Source organism: Chiroxiphia lanceolata, chromosome 28, assembly GCF_009829145.1.
Source record: "Chiroxiphia lanceolata isolate bChiLan1 chromosome 28, bChiLan1.pri, whole genome shotgun sequence".
NCBI classification, from domain to species: Eukaryota; Metazoa; Chordata; class Aves; order Passeriformes; family Pipridae; genus Chiroxiphia; species Chiroxiphia lanceolata.
In genome coordinates, this window is record NC_045664.1 from 3,322,823 (window position 1) to 3,343,092 (window position 20,270).

A 20,270-nucleotide genomic window follows, 5' to 3' on the forward strand; every position below is an offset into this window, starting at 1 on the left:
AAACAACACCACCACTTTGCCAACTCCCCACCACCAGTTTTCTGTGTGGAGACAACCCGTCGATTCAAACAGCTCTTGCTGCCGGGTGGTTTTTGTGGTTTAAAAAAGTGGTTTGGGTGAAAAATCTGTATTGCCTTTCTGGTTTTTATTTTTTGGGAGGAGAAAAGCTTTCGAATCCGGTGAAGCAAACAGGAGGAAAATGGGTTTGGGCTGAATTCTGGTGCTTCCCAGGTCTGTGGGATGAGTCCTTACCCCTGCTCCCGAAATGTCCCGGTGTGTCGTTGCTCTCCTTTCAGAAATATTTTGGAAAATCGGTTTGTTCCTCTCCTGCTTGCTTTTATCCCTTAAAAAATGAGATGTTTCAGCCCTGAATCAATCTAACTAATAATCTTAGTACTAAAGCCTAATTAAGATATCAATTAATTTGCAGCGAGCATTTAACAAGAAATATCTCGTCGTTCTCCTCTATTATTCTCTGAAATTACTGCTGAGGGCTCTTTGTACAGATACCTTAATTAGACTTTTTATTGTTAATGGGAATATTAAGCAAATTAAAATCGGATATTAATACTTTCCATGAATTTCATAATTGGCTGAAAAATAGAAAGTGTTGGGAATAATTGCAGGAATTTGTGTACAGGGCTTATTTTTTTGTTGTTGTTGTTTTGTGTTTTAATCCTTCACAGAAGCCCTTCTGCATTTCTAACAACAGGGTCCTGAAAGTCTCTCATTAATTTTAATATTTACTGAACGCAAAGGAGCCCAAGCTCTTGTTTTTCCTTCTGTACCCAGATCCTTCCGAGGCTCTTGCTAATTATTGTGGTTTTCTTTTTTTTTTTTGGTTTTTTTGAGCATAAAATCATTTAAGCAAAGAAGGGACTTGCAGGATGAAAACCTTCAGCACGAACGGAAGGTGCTTTATTTGTTTTTCCCCTGGCATTTGGGCGACTCAGTTTGTGATTTGTAAGGTCAGAAATTCCTTATCAGGCCACGCTGGAGGGCAGGAAAAGGAGATTTTTTGGGAAGGGAAAGGGTTTTCCCGTGCCCAGGTGATTTGTCTCTGCAGGGATGGGGCTGATCCCAACCCCAACTATTCCTTAAGCTTTCTTATCATGATATATACATAAAATACATATAAATATATATATATATATATACACATATATGAGCGGGGATTTGAGCTCGATGATCCTCATGGTCCCTTCCAACGTGAGCTATTCTATGAATCTCTGTGATATGATACATAAAATGCATATATTGATATGATCTCTATAATGATGGGATATATATATCCCATCTATCTCTCGTGGGTGTGTGTACACGGATCTCTCATCTACACACACACAGCAATGCGTATAAATCCCCCCTGCACTGTAAAAACCACCCAAACCAGCACCATCCTGGCAGGGCACCGGGACAAAACCACTTCAGCCCAGCCCTGAGGTCGGTGCCCGTTGCTGGGGGTGCAGGAGGGGGGTCCCAGAGTGTCCCACCGGGGCTGCAGTGGGAGTTTTCCCAAGCCCCCAGCCCCAAATGGCTGCGGCGGAGCCGGCGGGCTCAGACACATGGTGTCTCGTTGAAATGCAGATCGTTGGGGGGTATATGGGAGTCTTGGCTCCGAGGAGCTTCAGCTGACAGGCTTATTTGCACACTGGCTCTAAAATAACCGTGTAGGCTTTACATGACACCTTCTGTTGCTTTGGTGCAGAAGAGGGGCTTTCGAGTGCCTTCCTGCGGGAGGGACGGGGCGGCCGGCGCCAGGGCTGGGGGCTGCCGGAGCCCCCGCGCCCGGCAGTGCCCCGGCATTGCCCCAGCAGCACCCAGCAGCACCCCAGCAGCACCTGGGTGCCACTCCAGCATCACCCAGGGTCACCCCAGCATCGCCCAGCATCACCTGGGTATCACCCCAGTATCGCCCAGTGTCACCCCAGCAGTGCCCAGCATCACCTGGGTGTCACCCCAGTATCACCTAGTGTCACCCCAGCAGTGCCCAGCATCACCTGGGCATCACCTCAGTATTGCCCAGTGTCACCCCAGCAGTGCCCAGCATCACCTAGATGTCACCCCAGCATCACCCAGCATCACCCCAGCATCGCCCAGCATCACCTGGGTATCACCCTAGCAGTGCCCAGAGTCACCTCAGCATTGCCCAGCATCACCTTGGTATCACCCCAGCATTGCCCAGCATCACCTGGGTGTCACCTTAGCAGTGCCCAGAGTCACCTCAGCGTTGCCCAGCATCACCTGGGTGTCACCCCAGCATCACCCAGCATCACCTGGGTGTCACCTCAGCATTGCCCAGCATCACCTGGGTATCACCCTAGCAGCTCCCAGAGTCACCCCAGCATCACCCAGTGTCACCCCAGCATCACCCAGCATCACCTTGGTATCACCCCAGCAACACCCAGCATCACCTGGGCATTACCCCACCATTGCCCAGCATCACCTGGGTATCACCCTAGCAGCTCCCAGAGTCACCCCAGCATCGCCCAGTGTCACCCCAGCATCACCCAGCATCACCTGGGTATCACCCCAGCATCACCCAGCATCACTTGGGCATCACCCCAGCATTGCCCAGCATCACCTGGGTGTCACCTCAGCGTTGCCCAGCATCACCTGGGTATCACCCTAGCAGCTCCCAGAGTCACCCCAGCATCGCCCAGTGTCACCCCAGCATCGCCCAGCATCACCTTGGTATCACCCCAGCATCACCCAGCATCACCTGGGTATCACCCCAGCATCGCCCAGCATCACTTGGGCATCACCCCAGCATTGCCCAGCATCACCTGGGTATCACCCCAGCATCGCCCAGCATCACCTTGGTATCACCCCAGCATCACCCAGCATCACCTGGGCATCACCCCACCATTGCCCAACATCACCTGGGTATCACCCCAGCATCGCCCAGCATCACCTGGGTATCACCCTAGCAGCTCCCAGAGTCACCCCAGCATCGCCCAGCATCACCTGGGTGTCACCCCAGCATTGCCCAGCATCACCTGGGCATCACCCCAGCATCGCCCAGCATCACCTGGGTGTCACCTCAGCATCGCCCAGTGTCACCCCAACATTGCCCAGTACCCCCCCAGAATCACTGGGTCATCATCCCAGAACCAACCCAGCATCACCTGGGTATCACCCCAGCATTGCTCAGCATCCCCTCATCATCACTTGGGTATCGCCCCAACATTGCCCAACATCTCCTCAGCGTTGCCCAGCATCCCCCCAGGACCACCAGCATCACTTGGGTATCCCCCTGGCTTTGCCCTGGCATCATCCCAGCACCCCCCAACATCACTTGGGTGTCACCCTGGCTTTGCCCTGGCATCATCCCAGCACCCCCCAGCATCACTCAGGTGTCACCCTGGCTTTGCCCTGCCATCATCCCAGCACCCCCCAGCATCACTCAGGTATCCCCCTGACTTTGCCCTGCCATCATCCCAGCACCCCCCAGCATCACTCAGGTATCCCCCTGGCTTTGCCCTGGCATCATCCCAGCACCCCCCAGCATCCCTCTGGTATCATCCCGGCATCACTCGGGTATCTCCTCAGCGTCACCCCGGCTTTGCAATCCCCCAGATCGGAGGGAAGCAGCTCCAGCAGCACTAAAATGCCACTTCTAGGTGCTGCAGTACTTTGGCACGCCACCAAGTTTGGGATCTGGCTCTGAATTTGCTCTCCCAGGTGGGGTTTGGGGATGGAACATCCCATCCCATTGGTGCCGTTCCTTATCAGCCACTGCTCCGTCGCTGCTCCGATTGTCAAACACGAGAGATGCTTTCACTCCTATTCAAAATAATTTAAATAAAAATGTTGCTACAAAGTGGAATAATATCTTTTGATGAATGTTTTTAAAGCCCTTTAGGTTTTCATGGTAATTTGCAGTGTAAAATTATTTAGAGATAAGAGCCAAATTAGCTCTTATAGGCGGAGGTCGATATGTCCCGTTATCCATGGAAGCAGTGTTTAAATATAATCAGCCTTTACTCTAATGCAGCATAATTGTTCATTTGAAATATCTTTTTTTTTTTTTTTTTTTTTTTTACTCCATTCAATGAGTCATTAAAATATTCAAAGGATAATGCAGTGAATTGGAAATGAATTTATCACATTATCCTGTATATACTGTAGAGCATCAGGTAACCAGGCAGAGTCGGAACCAGTTTACAGCGAAACCCAGTAAACAAGGTTTTCCATTTTGTATTCAGCGGGGAAAGAAAAAGAAGGGAGAAAATACTGCCCTTCAAATGGAAAGCTTTCTGTCTTTATTCCCCCTCCTTGGGGAGGAGGAAGGGGGAGGGCGAGAGCAGCGAATTTGTACTCCACTAAAGCCTCGCTGCTTTAACTTTATTTTTATCAAAATATGTTTGTAACAGAAAGTCGTTATGGAAACCAGTTCTGCCAGCCGGGAGAAATCCTGCGCCAGGCTGGAGCGGAGCGGGACCCGCCGGGCGCTGCTGCCACGGGCACAGCTCGGCTCAGCTGCCTCCACAGACCCCTTCCCAGGGCAGGGCATGGGGGCAACCGAGGCACGGAGCTGCCAGAGTCAAGTCTGGGGTCGGAGACGGGAACCGTGTCCCACATTTTTGAAGGAGAACCATTCCCACCATCGCCCATCCCGGTGGTGGCTTTTCCCCCCCGGCGCAGCTCCCAGTGCTCCAGTCACCCCCATGGCTTTGTAGAGCGGAGTGGGGAACACGTGGATGTGGGATGGGCAGGTTTGGATGCCCAGGGACCGCAGCATCCCTGCTCCCAGAGGTCCTGGCACCACTCTTGGTCTTCACCGCGGCGTCTTCTCCGGCGCTCGCGTTTGTCAGCGCGTTCCTCGTCGCCGGCTGATAAACAGGCTCCGGGTTGCAAGTGTCACCATAGAAACAGGTGCTGTCTTAAGCAAACAAGGGCTTTATTAACCTTAAAAATTATGGGATTTCTGCACCAGGAGAGGCTGGAAACGGAGCTGTGGGGGGCCGGCTGCTCGTCCAACCTGCCCCATGTCCCTGTGCCCGTCCCAAAGGGACAGCGACGCTTGTGCCCCACAGGAAACTTGTCCTCTCTAGCACTTGGCACCTGGCTCCAGCTTGCCCAGGATGCTGGGGTTTATCAGAAATGGTGGGGATCAGCCGTTAATTGCTGGTTGCTGTTATTCCTGCTCTTCAGCTGCCGCGTGAAGAGTTGTAGGGACACCTTGGGGACACTTTTGCAGAGCGCTCGTGATCTCACTCAGCATCCCAACAGGACAGAAATCTTGTCAGAGCAAGGAATGATTTTTAGTGGGTGAATTGATGTTAGAGGAGAAAAAAAACCCAGCTTTTGGGTATCCTGGAGACGGGAGGGATCCACATTTTGGGAGATGCTGGAGTGTCAGGGCAGGTTTCCTTGCCTGTCCCATCCAGCATCCATGATTCCCATGGATCTGTGACATTGTGGAACCCCTGAAACCTGCCGTGCCAGTGGGATCTGCTGCCTCACTGGAGGGGAGAAGGGGCAGATAAAGCAGTTGGTGCCGTGGTATTGTTCCTCCTTGCTGGAGCCCTCTCGACTCTCCTTTTTGGTGATGAAACCGAGGGTTTGAAAGGGAAAGAACAGAGAGAAATGTTGGTTTAATTGATGACTTGGCTCCTTGGAATAGTCAGTTCCCTGGTGCGAGTTTCTGTCGCTGCTTGTTAATGAAGCCTTTATTAATAAAAGGGGGGAAAAAAAAAAGAAAAAGAGAACTAAGGAAAACCAAAATAAGCAAAGAGGCTGCTGTTCTGGGGAAGTTTGCTTTGCACTCCAAGTTCTACAGAAGAAATTCTTCTCTCTGAAGGTGGTGAGGCCCTGGCACAGGTTGTGGCTGCCCCATCCCTGGAAGTGCCCCCAAGGCCAGGTTGGATGGGGCTTGGAGCAACCTGGGCTAGTGGAAGGTGGGGTGGAATGGGATGAGCTTTAAGGTCCCTCCCAACCCAAACCATTCTGGGATTCTATGAATTTCTCATCCTGGGAAATGCCTGACAGGGGGATGGAGCCAGGTGGGGGTCGGGCTCTGCTCCCAGCTAACAAGAGGCAGGACAAGTGGAAATGGCTTCAAGTTGTGCCAGGAGAGATCTAGGTTGGGTATTAGGGAAAATTTCCTCACTGAAAGGGTGGTCAGGCACTGGCACAGGCTACCCCAGGGCAGTGGTGGACTCACCATTCTAGGGGGGATTTAACCCCTGTAGATGTGGCTCTTGGGGACGTGGGTTTGTGGTGGCCTTGCCAGTGCTGGAGGAGTGCTTGGATCTGATGATCTTAGGGAGCTTTTCCAACCCAAACAATTCCATGATTCTATGATTCTCTCAGTCCTGGGGTGCTCTGTTTGGAGGGGAAATTCGCCCTGGTGTGGCAGGGGGTTGATCCCACTGCTGCATCCCTGCCAAGCCCAACATTCCCACCCCACGTGAGCTGCCACTCGGCTTTATGCTCCCCTGCCTTGTAATTAGTGCTCCCAGGTAATTAAACTCCCAAAGCCCCAGAAGAGCTGCCACTAAGCAAGCTCGGATTTATCCTCTCATCCCAGCCCTGTCCCACGGATGCTCCCGGCCCTGCCATTCCACAGGGGTGAATTTAGGGTGAAACCACAGCACTAAAGCATTCAGCACCCAGAAACCCGTCTGGTTTTGGGGTTATTTGGGATGTTCCCACGTTTTCACACTGACCAGGAGCCGTGCCATGAGTTGTTCCCTCTGCTCCATCTCCTCACAGGTTATCCCGATGGGAATTCATTTTTTTTTTTTCCCTTGATGCTTCTGTTTCATTTCACATGCAGAGGCTAATAATTTGTCACAATTCAATAAAGCCGAGGTTACAAACACTCTCACTGCTGTTTATTTAAACGATGGTTTGTTAATTAGCTCCTCGTAACGAGGAGAGAATAAATCAGATAAACCCTACCAGAACGGCAGGCAGATATCTTGCACATTAATTTTATTTTCCAGTTGAGATGTTCCTGGCAGCCAAGTGCTCACTGACTCCCTGCTCCATCCCAACCTGCTTCCCAAGCCGTGGTGCAGGTATAGGTGTGTGGAGGAGCATTGTGGCACTGGGATGATGCTCTGCCTCGTGGCATTTTGGGTCCAAAAAGGACTTTTCTGGCTGTTTTGTGGCTCTTTTCTGGCTTTTTTTTTTTTGGCTGTGGGGCTCTGTCCCTCCAGCCCGGCCATGGGAGGGATTGACCTTCTAGAATGCCAGGCGACCCTCTGGTACTCCAGTTTTCCCTCTGCTTGTTTAACCTATGGCAGTTTGGGGGAGGAAACAGAAATTAGAGCAAGAATAAAGTTGTGCTGATGCAACTGGGAGTTTAGGGAAGGTTTATCCATCACCATCAGCCAGCGCTGAGCTCCAATTCCATTGCTGGCTCCATGGAGAGCACTTAGCTCCCGTCCCGCCACCATGGGAATATTTCATATATAACCCATAAAATGCGTCCTGGGGATGGGATTTCTCGAAAACCATTATGTGTGTCCCCTGTGAGTGTCTGGGGACCCCCGTGAGCATCCAGGGGACCCCACAAGTATCCAGGACCCCGCGGGGATGGCCGGAGGAGAGCGACGGAGCCCGAGCGCTCTCCGGGTCTACCTTGTGGAAGAGACACCAATCAGTGATTAATCGGGCATGTGTGGTTGTGTGGGAGCGATTTGTGTTGGAGGAGGGAACTCCTACAGCACCCCGGTCATGAATCATTTGAAGAGCAAATTTGTGCAGTTACCAAGGGAACGGAAGAAAGGAAGGGACTTCCCTTTGCCGAAATGACTCGCGCTCTGATGCGGCTGAGAAAATCGCTCCAAAAAAAAAAAAAAAAAAAAAGAGGGGGGAAAAAAAAAAAAAAAAAAAAGAGCCGAAGCTGTGACTAAGCAGCAGAAGTTATGTAAAGTGCTCGCTGGGAAGTGCAGGGGAGGGACAGCACATCCTGCCGCTGCCCACGGCGGGGGCGGGGGGCGGCCGCCGGCCCCCTTCCCGCCTCCCCGGGGAGCGGGGGCGAATCGCCGGCCGGGCTGTTCCCGCTGCCGCCCCTTGCCCTGGCTCACGGAGCTGCTTAAAAAGCCTGGGGAAGTGCCCGGGTGTCCCTGCTGGAGTGGGGCATTGTCCCCAGGCTGGGAGTACCCCGTGCATCCCCCGCCCTCGGTCGCTGTCTTCCAGGGAGTTGGTGCCACGGGCAGCGTTGCGCAGGGAAAATGACCTTGTTCTGGCCGGGGGGGCGGTTTTAGGGTGGTTTTGGGGTGGTTATGCCCCATGTGTGCTGTGCATCGCCCTCATTCAGGCGGGTGTATGGAGCCAGGCTGTTTCCATAGGGGATGGGGAGGATGGGGAAGTGATGCTTCGCACTGGGGCTCGTGGTGATGCTCCTGCGGCGGCCGGTTTGGAGCATCTCTGCCAGGGCTGGGCTCGTGGCCGAGGGTGGGATCCTCTGCTCTGCTCCTCGTGGGAGCTCAGCCAAGGGCCAAACACTCATTTCAGGGCTCAGCATCCGAATTTAACGGTGCTCACCCAAATTTAGGGGACGCTCATCCCAAAGGATGTAAAAGCCACACGCACAGCGGAGTCACCAACCGCTCCTCCACGACCCAGCGAGGCTCCTTAAAAACCCCAGGAATCTGCTTTTCCCCTGAAAACACGACCCTGGGGGGGTGTGAGGGGGGAGCAGCAAAGCCCCAGGGCTGCAGCAGCAGCGAGCTCTGCAGCAGCAGCATCACCACGGAGCCCCGGCCACGCCGGAAAGATGCTTTGGGATCTTTCCAACTTCCGCCTGGGAGCCCCCGAGCCCGGCAGGGAGCCGCAATATCTCCCGAAAAGGGAATGCAGAGGCAGCTGCACGGCGAAGGAAAACCCTCTGCCTGCCCTCCCCTGGTGCCACAGACACCCGGTGTCTGAGCGATTAGTCACCGCCGAGGCTTCCCTCCTCCACAGGCAGAGCCTGTCCCCCCACACAGGGAGCCAGCGGAATGCTTAATTGGAGTTCCTCACACCTACCCGGGTGTGTGTAGCCTGAAACGAAGTGACAGTGCCGAGCAAAAGCGCTGGAGTCAGACCCTGGGAGCCGCCGGGTTGCTATGGAGTTCCTGGATTTGGGTTTTGAAGGAAAGGGAAAGGGGAAAAAAATTTAGATAGATATATATATATATATATTTATGTGTAGTGGTCCCGATGGCAAAGCTGCGGGTGCTGCCGGGATGTTCCCCCAGGGTGATGAGGCTGCAGGGTTGGTCTCTGGGGGGTTCTGCTCCTCAATGGGATGCTTGGCCTGCAAAAGGTGTTTTCTACCCTGACAGCAGAGCTGAAGGAGGTTTAGGATTGATGAGGAACTCCTTAAGGCTCCTGCATCCCGTGTGTGGAATGGGTAGGAAAGCTCATCCCTGGGGCATGGGATGTGGTAGGAAAGTTCTTCCCTGTATCCCATGTGTGGGAGGGGGTAGGAAAGCTCATCCCTGGGTCCTGTGAATGGGGGAAGGGTAGGAAAGCTCATCCCTGCATCCTGTGTTTGGGAAGAGGGTAGGAAAGCTCATCCTGCGTCCCGTGTGTGGGAGGGGATAAGAAAGCTCATTCCTGCCTTCTGGAGTTTGGAAAAGGGGTAGGAAAGTTCCTCCCTGCATCCTGTCTAGGGAAGGAGCAGGGAAGCTCAGCATGGCAGGGAGCATCCCATGGGATCCAGACAAGGCTTTTCCTCCCTGATTACTTTTGGAATGCTCTTGGATGCATCAGGAGAGTCACTGGTGACCATGTCCCAGGGGTGGGAGGGCTGTCCCTGGGGCAGGAGGGCTTGTCCCCCAGGGCAGCCCCCGTGCCTGGGTTAACTCACCCAAAGGAGGCAGGGCTGGAGTTCGACCAAAGGATTCATTTTCCTGCCTGAAACTTCCAGTGGGGATTTTTAAGCCGTTTAAAACCAGTTTCTCCTCCCTGCTGGGCCAAGCACCGTGGTCTGGGTTGATCAACTGAGGGGACAGTGCAGCACTGGGACCCCCTTAGGTGGGCATACCTGTGTCCCCCCTCTCCTACCACCCCATCACCTTCATCTCCCTCTGAAGGATGTTTGGGCTCTACTTTCAGGTGTTTTTGGTTTTTTAAATGCAATGAAGTGGGTCCCAAGACCTCAGTCCCTGACTCTGACCATCACCTGGGGGAGCCTAAGGTTTGCCTTCCCTCAGGAGAGGGAAATTATTGCTTCATTCCCGTCAGGAACAGCTTCCCTTCCCCAAAACAGAGGAGGAAAACAGGATATCGTTTGTGGTTTCGTGAAAAAGTCATCTTTTTTTTTTTTTTTTTATTCTCGTCACTTTAGGTTCTATTTAAAATTTGGGTGTTCTGAGATGGAAAGTTATTTCAAAAGGGCAAAAACACGTCAAGCACCAGAAAATGGTGAAATCAGCTCCATGGTGGCTTTTTCTTTTTTTTTTTTTTTTTTTTGGAAGCACAGTTCTCCCCCCAAATTCCCTCAGTGCAAGATCCAGTCCCATCCTGCTCCGTCCTGCTGCTCGAGAAGATTTCTAGTACCAAAATGGCCATTTTTCACCCCAATCTCTCCCCCAGCTGATAGTCTGGGTGTACTCCTGGGGCTCTGTAACTCCCCACAGTGCTGGGACCTCTCTGGAGCTTCGAGCCCGACCCCAAATCCATGGAGGTGGAAAGGGACGATCGTTGCAGCCCCATCGATCCCGTGTGATGCTGCCCTGGGAAAAGGGCCCCTCATCGATAGAGCATCGACTCTCTGGGGGCATCACCACCTTAAAAAGATCATCTGCAAGCGAGAGCTCTCGGCACCTGATGATTAATTAGCGTGCTGTAAATGACTGGGAGAAGAGGTGGCCGGTAAATGCGAGAGCAATTAAATCCGCACCCCTCCGACCCCTCGCCCGATACATCGATCCCACTCCAGGGGGGGGGGTTTGAGCTGGGATTGTATCCCCCTGGCACTGGGAAAAATTACTTTTCCCAGGCTGGGATCTGCTTCTGCCTCGTCGCTCCCCTGCCAAACGCGATGGGTTTGTTCCCTGCTGGTTCCGAGCGAGGGATGGAACAAGGTAGGAGAGCGAGGAAAACCCTCCGCTGGCTTCCCTTGATGAACTGAGCTAATTTCTCTCTTAATGGTTCGCTCCGGAGCTGAATGTGAGGCTTTCCTCCTGCACAGCAAACCCTCTCCCACACACAGACAAATAGGCTGAATATTTAATTGGAATTCCTCACACCTACAGGGTAAAGCCTTGTCAGTAGAAATAGAGCCCATCGCCAGCTGGCATCCCCGCACGCCACCCACCTTCGCTCTCAAAAAGAAATCCCTCCCCGTCCTCCCCCCTTTTCCGCACACCCACGGGCCCCCTGACCGCGGGAGGCTGCGGCCCCTCGCTCCCGGGGTGCCCTCTCCGGGATGGGGATGCTGTGGGAGGGTGCTCGGGAAGCACCCGCCCCGACAGGTCGTGCCGGAGAAGATTCCCGTTTCCTGGCACCCGCTGAGCGCAGCCCTGCCCGGAGCAGCCCCGTGTGGATGCCCAAAGGAGCCCCCCCCTGGGAAGGTGGGGACCCCCGGGGTGGTGCCAGGCTGGTGGCAGGGGACCAGGAGCAGCAGAGGGCACTGCTGGTCTGTCTGCCTGCACCTTCCCCGTCGGGATGAAACTCCGGGAGAAGTGTATCCCAACTCTCCCAAGGGAGCTTGTCTGGGATGGGGGCTGGCAAGGACTTGTGCAAACCCCTGTTTGCCAGGCCTGGAGCCTCCCAGGGGGCAAAACCACAGTGTTCACTCCCCAAAATGACCCTCCCTCCCGTCCCCACGCTGTCCTGGCCGGTGTGGGATGTGACCCGGCGGCTGCCATGGAGCTGGGGGGATGTGGGAGCTGAAGCTTTGCCCATAAGGTGCCCCCAGCCCTGTGGGCAGTGGGTGGGGGGTCCTGGGGTCTCTATTATGGGTGCAGGTGCTGAGAACCAATCCCAGAGGAATCCCCCAGCTCAGCTTTCCCAGGGATGGATGAAGCCGTGGCTGATGTGGGACCAGCCGGTGCCAAGGCTGAGTGTGGCACTGGCCACATGGTGACAGGGCATGGCCAGACCCTCCCCTTCTTTCCTGGGAAGATGAGGGATGGAGGGGGGTGTTCCCAGCTGGATACACAAGCCAGATCAACAAGGATTTGGGGAGGGGTGACAGCAGGGCAGAGAGAGGCTGCTTGGGAAGGGGATGCTCCATCCCAGCTCTGCCTGAGCTTCCTGGCTTGGGATCTCCGGGCTGGTCCTGAGGATGAGAGCGGGTCCTGGGAATGGATCTGCCTGCCCTGCCCCTGCCCCTTCCCACCTCCATCCAGGGGCTGCAGGAGCCCTTCATCCCGTGGTGTGGGTCCAACTCCAGAGCTTCTCTGAGCGGGAAGTGGGGAAGGGTCAGACAGGTTCAGCACCCAGGAAAAAGGGCTGTTCCCAGGGAATCCTATTCTCAGGGATGCAGAACCTCCAGTGCCCACGGAGGAGGAGGAAGGTCATGACCCCTGGGAGATGTTGCAGCACCTTGCACTGCCTTTAATGCTGCTGGGGACAGTATTCCCTTCACCCCCCAGTGTCCCCTTTGCTTTCCAACAGAATTTCTCTTTTCTCATCCCCCCTCTTTTCCTTTCCTGCTCCTTCTCCCTCTCTCCTTCTCCTCGTACCTCTCTCATCCCAGGTTTCAAAGACCCCCCCCTCCATCCCCTGCAGGGACCTGCCACCATCTGCAGTTTTCTTTTCCCTTTCTTTTTTTTTTTTCTTTTCCCCTCTCTTTTTAAAGTTTCCCCCGTGCCTTTGTCTTAACGAGCCAGGTTAAATATTCTGTAATCAGTGTAATAATACACCTGGACTCGTTCTGGAGATATCTGCCTTTTGTACTGCGACAGGACATTAATAGTAATTATTCTGCTTTGTAATTGGAGCTTTAAATACTAATTCAAACAGCCAGAGGAAAACCAATTAGTGCTAATTTATCTCTATGTGTTTTGGAGAGCCTGTGTCTGTCATACTGTGAAGAAATAGGTTGGTAATTAGTACAGTTGGGTGGTAGATAGAAGTAATTATCAGATTCTTTCATGTTCTTTAAAGGGAAAAAAAAAAAATCTAAAGGCTGCATGACTCTTCCTTTCTGAGGAAGTTTGCACTTCCAAGGAAAGGCCCAGCCAGCACTGGCTCCAAAGAGGCTCCCGCCCGGATCCATGGGCACCTGGTGCCATATGGAGTGACTGTTGATCCAGGGATGGGCTGTTTTGGGCATGGACTGAGCATCTCTGGCCTCGTGTGCTGGTTTTGGCTCGGGCAGAGCAGTGGGGTGTCCTTGGAATGGCAGTGCAGGGGAGCAGAAGGGACAGTGTCCGTGGCAGGAGGAGCCAGGGATCAATCCCACAGCTGGGATCGAGCCCTGGGCTTGGAGAGGACAGTGACTGAGCTGTACTGAGTGTGTGAGCCAGACCTGTGCCTTTGAGCCAAAAGCCACGTGTCCAAATCCTACTCTGTGAGTTTGAACCATAACCTGTGTGTCCAAATCCTACTCTGTGAGTTTGAACCATAACCTGTGTGTCCAAATCCTGTTCCATGAGTTTGAACCATAACCTATGTGTCCAAATCCTACTCTGTGAGTTTGAACCATAACCTGTGTGTCCTAATCCTGTTCCACGAGTGTAAACCATAACCTGTGTGTCCAAATCCTACTCAATGTGGTTTTAAAACATAACCTGTGTGTCCAAATCCTACTCCATGTGGTTTTAAACCATAACCTGTGTGTCCAAATCATGTGTTCCATGAGTTTGAACCATAACCTGTGTGTCCAAATCCTACTCCATGTCTATTTGAACCATAACCCATGTGTCCAAATCCTACTCAATGTGGTTTTAAAGCATAACCTGTGTGTCCAAATCCTACTCCAAGTGTGTTTGAACCATAACCCTTGTTTATTAATCCTGCCCTGTGCATTTGAGCCAAGCCCCACATTTATAGAACCAATCCTGTGTGTTTACAACCATAGAATCCCGGACTGGTTTGGGTTGGAAGGGACCTTAAAGCTTATCTACTGGGCAGGGACACTTTCCACACTCTCCCAGGTTGCTCCAAGCCCCATCCAACCTGGCCTTGGACACCTCTAGGGATGGGGCATCCTCTGGGAAATCCATTCTAGGGCCTCACCACCATCCCAGGGAAGAATTCCTTCCCTGTATCACACCTAAATTTCCCCTCTTTCAGTTTGAACCCATTACTCCTTCTCCTGTCACTGCAATTCCCGAGGAAATGTCCCTCTCCAGCTTCCTTGGAGCTCCCTCAGACACTGGAAGGTGCTGTTTGAGGCAGATCCTACATGTTTCAGTCACACCTCATGCGTTTAAGCCAGACCTTGAGCGTTTGAGCCAGACCTTGTGCATTTAAGTGGCCAAACAGCCACTGTCCCCCTCATCCCTGTCCCCATCATCACTTCCCAGAGTTCCCTTTGCTTCCCAGGAGGAAGCAGCAGATTCCTTGAGGATGCTGGGCCCTGCCACACGCTGCTCTTTGATATTTTTTTTTTCCATTTCTTGAACAAGAGGATCTCGAGGTTTTCTGTGTGGGAAGGATTTGGGTTGTGATTACTTCAGTCTCCCCCCCCCACACACCTCCAAAGTTGTGCTATTAAAAAAATAAATAATTCATGGAGTAGTTGTTCACCCCATCAGGAATTTGGGCCCAGCCAGGCCAGGAGTGCAGCAGGATCTGCAGGAATTCATTAATGGCCCATTCTGTGTTTCCTTTCCCCTTTAAAACCCCAGTGGAGTTACCTTGGTAATAATAAAGTGCACAATTCCAGGAGGGAGGGAACAGGTTCTTATTTTGATTAAACGGATTTCTCCTCCTGCCTTCCTTACCCCTTTTATTCCTGCCAATTTAAAAAAATTTTATTTAGGGGGAAGAAGAAAAAAAAAGAAATTATAAGCAAATGCTAATGCTGGGGGGGGGGGGAAAGCACTTTTTTTTTTTCCAGGGAGGGGAGAAAATGCCTTTGGAAGTGTTCTGTGCAAAGAGATGCCGGGGGGCACGATATATCAAAGAAAATATAATACACCCAGGTTAAAACTAATGATTGCCATATAATTAGATGTGAACCATTGTGCTATAAATGTGTATTCTTCAGCGTGCTGTGATTTTACTGTAAAAGAGAGAGAGAGAGAGAGAGAGAGAAAGAAAGACAGAAAAACACAGAACCCAGCAACATACTATAAAAAGCACTCTGTTGACTTTTCGGCTGTTTAGTATTCCTTGCCCGTACTCCCCCGGGAGTATGTAATTAGTGCTTTATGAAGAGTGCATTTAAAGCAGTTTAATATTCACCTCATTCAGTCTGAAACAATGTGATCACTGCTTAGACAAATCACTGCTCCTCACTGACATCCTCTGTCAGTACATTACCTCTGAAAAGACCTTTCAAGAGGCTCCGATGTTAATTAGTTGTCTGTCATGGATAAACAGAGCCGTGAGCAGAAGGGCTGCACCAGGCCAGAGACACGCAGGGAAATACTGGGAAGGCTTTTTTATTTTTTTTTCATCCTCCCCCCCCTCCCCTTTGATGAAAATTCCCGGCTTTCTCCGGCGGTTTGCTGGCGCTCGGCGGAGTTTTGCGTGGCCTGGAGTGGAGCCTCCTGGGTTTTCCTCGGGGCGCTCCCGGGGATGCTGAGCCAGGGTTGGTGCTGCCACTCCCCTGGAGCCCGGCTCTGGGAGCATCCTCAGCTCAGGGTGGGCACCTGCTGAGCTGCCCTGCTGTGCCCCGAAGTGGGGGCATCCCAGGCAAACATCCCTGCCTGCATCCCGGTGCTGAATCCCAGCCCGGCATCCCGCTGCTATATCCCAGCCTGCATCCCACTGCCATATCCCAGCCTTGCATCCCTATATCCCAGCCCTGCATCCCATTGCTGTATCCCAGCCCTGCATCCCACTGCTAAATCCCAGCTCTGCATCCCACTGTTATATCCCACCCCTGCATCCCACTGCTATATCCCAGCCTGCATCCCACTGCCATATCCCAACCCTGCATCCCTATATCCCAGCCCTGCATCCCTATATCCCAGCCTGCATCCCACTGCTATATCCCAGCCCTGCATCCCTATATCCCAGCCTGCATCCCACTGCTATATCCCAGCCCTGCATCCCACTGCTATATCCCAGCCTGCATCCCACTGTTATATCCCAGCCCTGCATCCCACTGCTATATCCCAGCCTGCATCCCACTGTTATATCCCAGCCCTGCATCCCTATATCCCAGCCCTGTATCCCACTGCTGAATCCCAGCCCTGTATCCCATTGCTATATCCCAGCCCTGCATCCCTAAATCCCAGCCCTGCATCCCACTGCTATATCCCAGCCCTGCATCCCTATATCCCAGCCCTGTATCCCACTGCTGAATCCCAGCCTGCATCCCACTGTTATATCCCAGCCCTGTGTCCCAGTACAACATCCCAGCCCTGTGTCCCAGTGCTACATCCCAGCTGTACATCCCAGTGCCAAATCCTGGCCCTGCATGCCAATGTTACATCTCAACCTTACATCCCGATGCTACATCCCAATCCCAATTCTGTATCCTGGTCCTGCATCCCAGAACTACATCCCAACCCTGTATCCCAACCCTGCATCCCTGTGCTATATCCCAACTTTGCATCCCAACCCTGCATCCCAGTGCTACATCCTGGCCCTGTATCCCGGTCCTCTATCCCATCCCACATCCCACAGGTGCTCTCCTGACCAGTCAGGGCCACCCAGCTGAATTCCCCTCAGCTGTTGATCCCTTGACTCTCCCTTTGGAAGCATGAAGCTGGTGGAATGTCCCTGCTTGAACATGGAAGCACCTGTGGAATCTGGACCAGCCATTCCATGGGATTGGACACAGCACCCCCATTCTCTCGTGGCAGCACCTTTCCAGGGTTAGGGATATTCCCAGCAGGATGTGGGCACAGAAATACCCCAGGGCTGGGAATGGGACATGGGAAGTGTTTGATCCCGGCACTGCCACCAGTTCAGGGATGAACAGGCGGAACTTCTGCTCCTGTAAATGTGGTCACTGACACCCACCTCCTGCTCCGACGTGCTGGGGAGGGAAGGGATGGAAAACACTACTGGAAAAGGAAGTTTTCCTCCTTAAAATGGAGTTTAGCCCAGCAGGGGCTTTGCCTGGTGTAGGGTCCTGTGGGTTCCCTGTTTTATCCATGCTGAGAGCAGCTCCTGCTGGGAGGGATTCGCTGGGAATGAGGGAAGTGACCCACCCCAAAGTGGCTCTTTAGCCATTCCAGGAGTCTCCTTCCATTTTCCATAGTGGCAGATGATGGTGGTCACCTCACCCCACCTGCCCCTGGCTTTGTCTCCTCAGGAAATCCAGCAGTGACTTGTCCCCATCCAGGATGCTCCTGCATCCAGCCCCAAGTTCTCCTTCCCTGGACCAACTTATTCCCTGAATCCTTCCTTCTCTGTGTCCCTGATGTCCCCTGGTGTCCCTTGGTGGCACCAGCAAGGTGGATTCAAGGCACCATCCTGGGAGCTGGTCCCGGCTCCACTCGTGTCTCCTCAAGGCTCCACGGCAGGGATGGAGGACTGGGAGCCACAGGAATCCTATCCCAGCCCCCATCTGGCTGCCCCCAGGTGCTTGGGAGCCAAATCCAGCTTCCCAGAGCCAGGGAGGACACTCAATCCCCACTGAGGTGTTTAAGGGGGCAGACAAGGTCCCGTGCTGCCCTTTCCCTTTGGGAAGCAGCAGACATGGAATGCTGCTCGCTCTGCTGCTGCTTGCGATGGCCAAGGCTTGAAACCCTGGGAGGGTTTGGGTGAAAGCCCCCCCACACGTGCATCCACATGCACATCCCAAGCCACGGTGGGAAACACAGGGAGCATCCCCCCGGAACACCTTCCCGAGCCTGCCCTGCCACCGGGCAGGGGCGGCTTGGGGTTTTTCTTGGGGTTTTTCCCCTTTTCTCTCCCTTTTGCACCGGTTTGTTTCCCCGGCTCTCTTAGTCACGAAGGTGAGGCACTGACAGAGACACAGACATCAAAAACAAGAGGTGATGAAACGCCGGGAATAATTAAGTTGCACTAAATCACCGGCCCCGGCGGAACGCTGCCAAGGCGCTCGGGAAAACTGGAGCACCGGGAGCCGAGTTATTATTAATAATCACCAGCGCCCTCGAGAACAACAACCTATTTTGCACCTCTCTGCACCAAAGGAGTGGGAAGGGGCCGGGAAGGGACCCCCATCAGTGTGAGGCTGGGATTTCCTTCCCTGCACAGCACCACACGTCCCAGTGGGTGTGGGGCTGTCCTGGGACGGGATCCATCCCGGAGCCATCGGCACAGTCCGGGCTGGGCCGGCCGTGCTGCAGCAGCCCCAGAGCAAGTCTGCTCCCGCCACGGATGCTCCACGCAACCCCTGGGCCTTACGTAAGGGCAGCCTTATCCTCCTGCCATCGGGGCCCGTCCTCGAGCTCCCGTTCCCAGTGTGTGGGCGAGCCTGCTCGCCCCGGGCTGGGAATTGCACAGCTCCTGCCCCTCTGCCTTGCACCACGCCAGGACTGCTGTGCAATTCCCCAGCGTGCAGCCCTGGCTTTGTGGGGTGTTTGGGACGTGTTGCCCCTCGTGTCGTGCCAGGATTCGTCCTTCAGAAGTCCTGGGGCGTGTTTCCCTTGTGTCGTGCCAGGATTCATCCCTCGGGACTCCGGGGAAGGTGCTGCAGGGTGTGCAGGACTCGCTGCCCTGCAGCCCCCTCTGGTTCTCCCTTTGATGGTGTGCTCTAAGGGCCACCCATCGCTGGTGGAAGGGATGCTCCAGCTCCCACAAGCTTTCCAGGGTGCCACTGTGGGTTTTCTGGGGAGAGAAAAGAGACCTCAGTGCAAAGTCCCTTCTCCAGTGACTGCTGAACCGATGGCTTTACACCGCACGGCAGGACAGGGCTCGCTTTAGGGTCTGATCCCACTTGGCTCCGTCTCAGTGAGAGCCCAGACAGGCTCTTTGCAGGGTTTGGGGCTAATTTCGGGTGCCACGTGGCCGTGGGTAAAGCCTGAACCCCGGTTCCCACCGCCCTCCCCACCGGCACACGGTGAGAACAGTGTGAACAGCCCAGACCTGGTCAAAATCCTCCCTGGCGGGGTAAAACCCAAGGGTGTCGAAATTTGGGAGCGCTGTAAATCTAATGGGTTTGTAAAATCTTTAAGCCTCCGTCTGCAACGTGCAGGTAAACCTTTAATTCCCTGACAATGCCGAGCTAACTCCCAGCTAAATCCTTAATTCCCGCGCGCCGTAGCCCCGTGGATTCGTCCTGTCTGCAGCCCAGGTCTGCAGCTTCCACGCTCTCTGGATGTGGTCCGTGTGCTCCCCGTGGAAAAATTCCCCTAAATATCCATGCACCAGGTTCTGGTGCTTCTGCTCTGTCGATAGAAACCTTTGGAATGCTCTTGCACCTCTTAAAAATAGGAATAACGTTGGATCCTGCATCCCTGAAGTGCCCTGTGCAGGGAAGGAGACACCAAATCGGGGGGTCCCAGTTCTCCCTTCCCCTAAAACATGTTGGATGTGATGTGTTGGGATGATCCCATTGCCTGCTCTGGCATCACCAGCCCTCTCTGACAGACTTTCCCCCCTGATGCAGCCGGATCTGATCCCCGTGTGACAGGGAGAGGGAGCAGCCCCAGGGCCCCATCCCGCACGGAGCAGGGGGAGCCCGACGGGTTTGGGAGCTCGTCAGCACGACGATGACAGCTCCAGGGATTGGGATTGCTCCACGCGGGTCCCATTCGCTGGGAGAACATTTCCCAACCCGGTGGAACCTGTAGGGACGACCACCCTTTTCTTAAGCAATTTTCCTGACTCAAGATCCCACCCCGAGCCAGAGGGAGAGGGATCTCTGCTGCCTCTTACAACACAGCTCCATCCAAACTGGTTTTCCCATTAATCCCTCTTCCAGAGGGATTTTTTTTTTCCTTTTTCCCTCCTTTTTTTTTTTTTTTTTTTTTTGGGTGACCAGGGGTGCTGTTGGATTTTCAGGAGGGTGTTTGGTGCTGCATTGGCATGGATTGGCTTTCCTCGGGTGGGGGGCTGAGCCCACCCACGGCACCCCGCACAGGTTAGCCAAAATTGTGTCTTTTATTGGAAAGATTTTCCCGAGGCAGGAGGGAAGGGAATGACTCCTCTGGGAACTGGATGAGTGAGACACAGGGAGGGACTGTCCAGCAGTGCCAAGGGAATCTCAAATCTCAGCCCTTTTTTTTTTTTTTTTTTTTAATATTAACGGCCCAAATATTGAACTGGAGCAAATCCAGAGG

The 20,270-nt window shown here is 53.5% G+C and overlaps 1 protein-coding gene across 1 annotated transcript in view; it reads left to right on the top strand.

Annotated features, from left to right (window-relative positions):
* The window catches only part of PEBP4 (phosphatidylethanolamine binding protein 4), a 75,764-nt gene that overhangs the window by 37,052 nt on the left and 18,442 nt on the right, over positions 1–20,270 (top strand). The window lies entirely within an intron of this gene.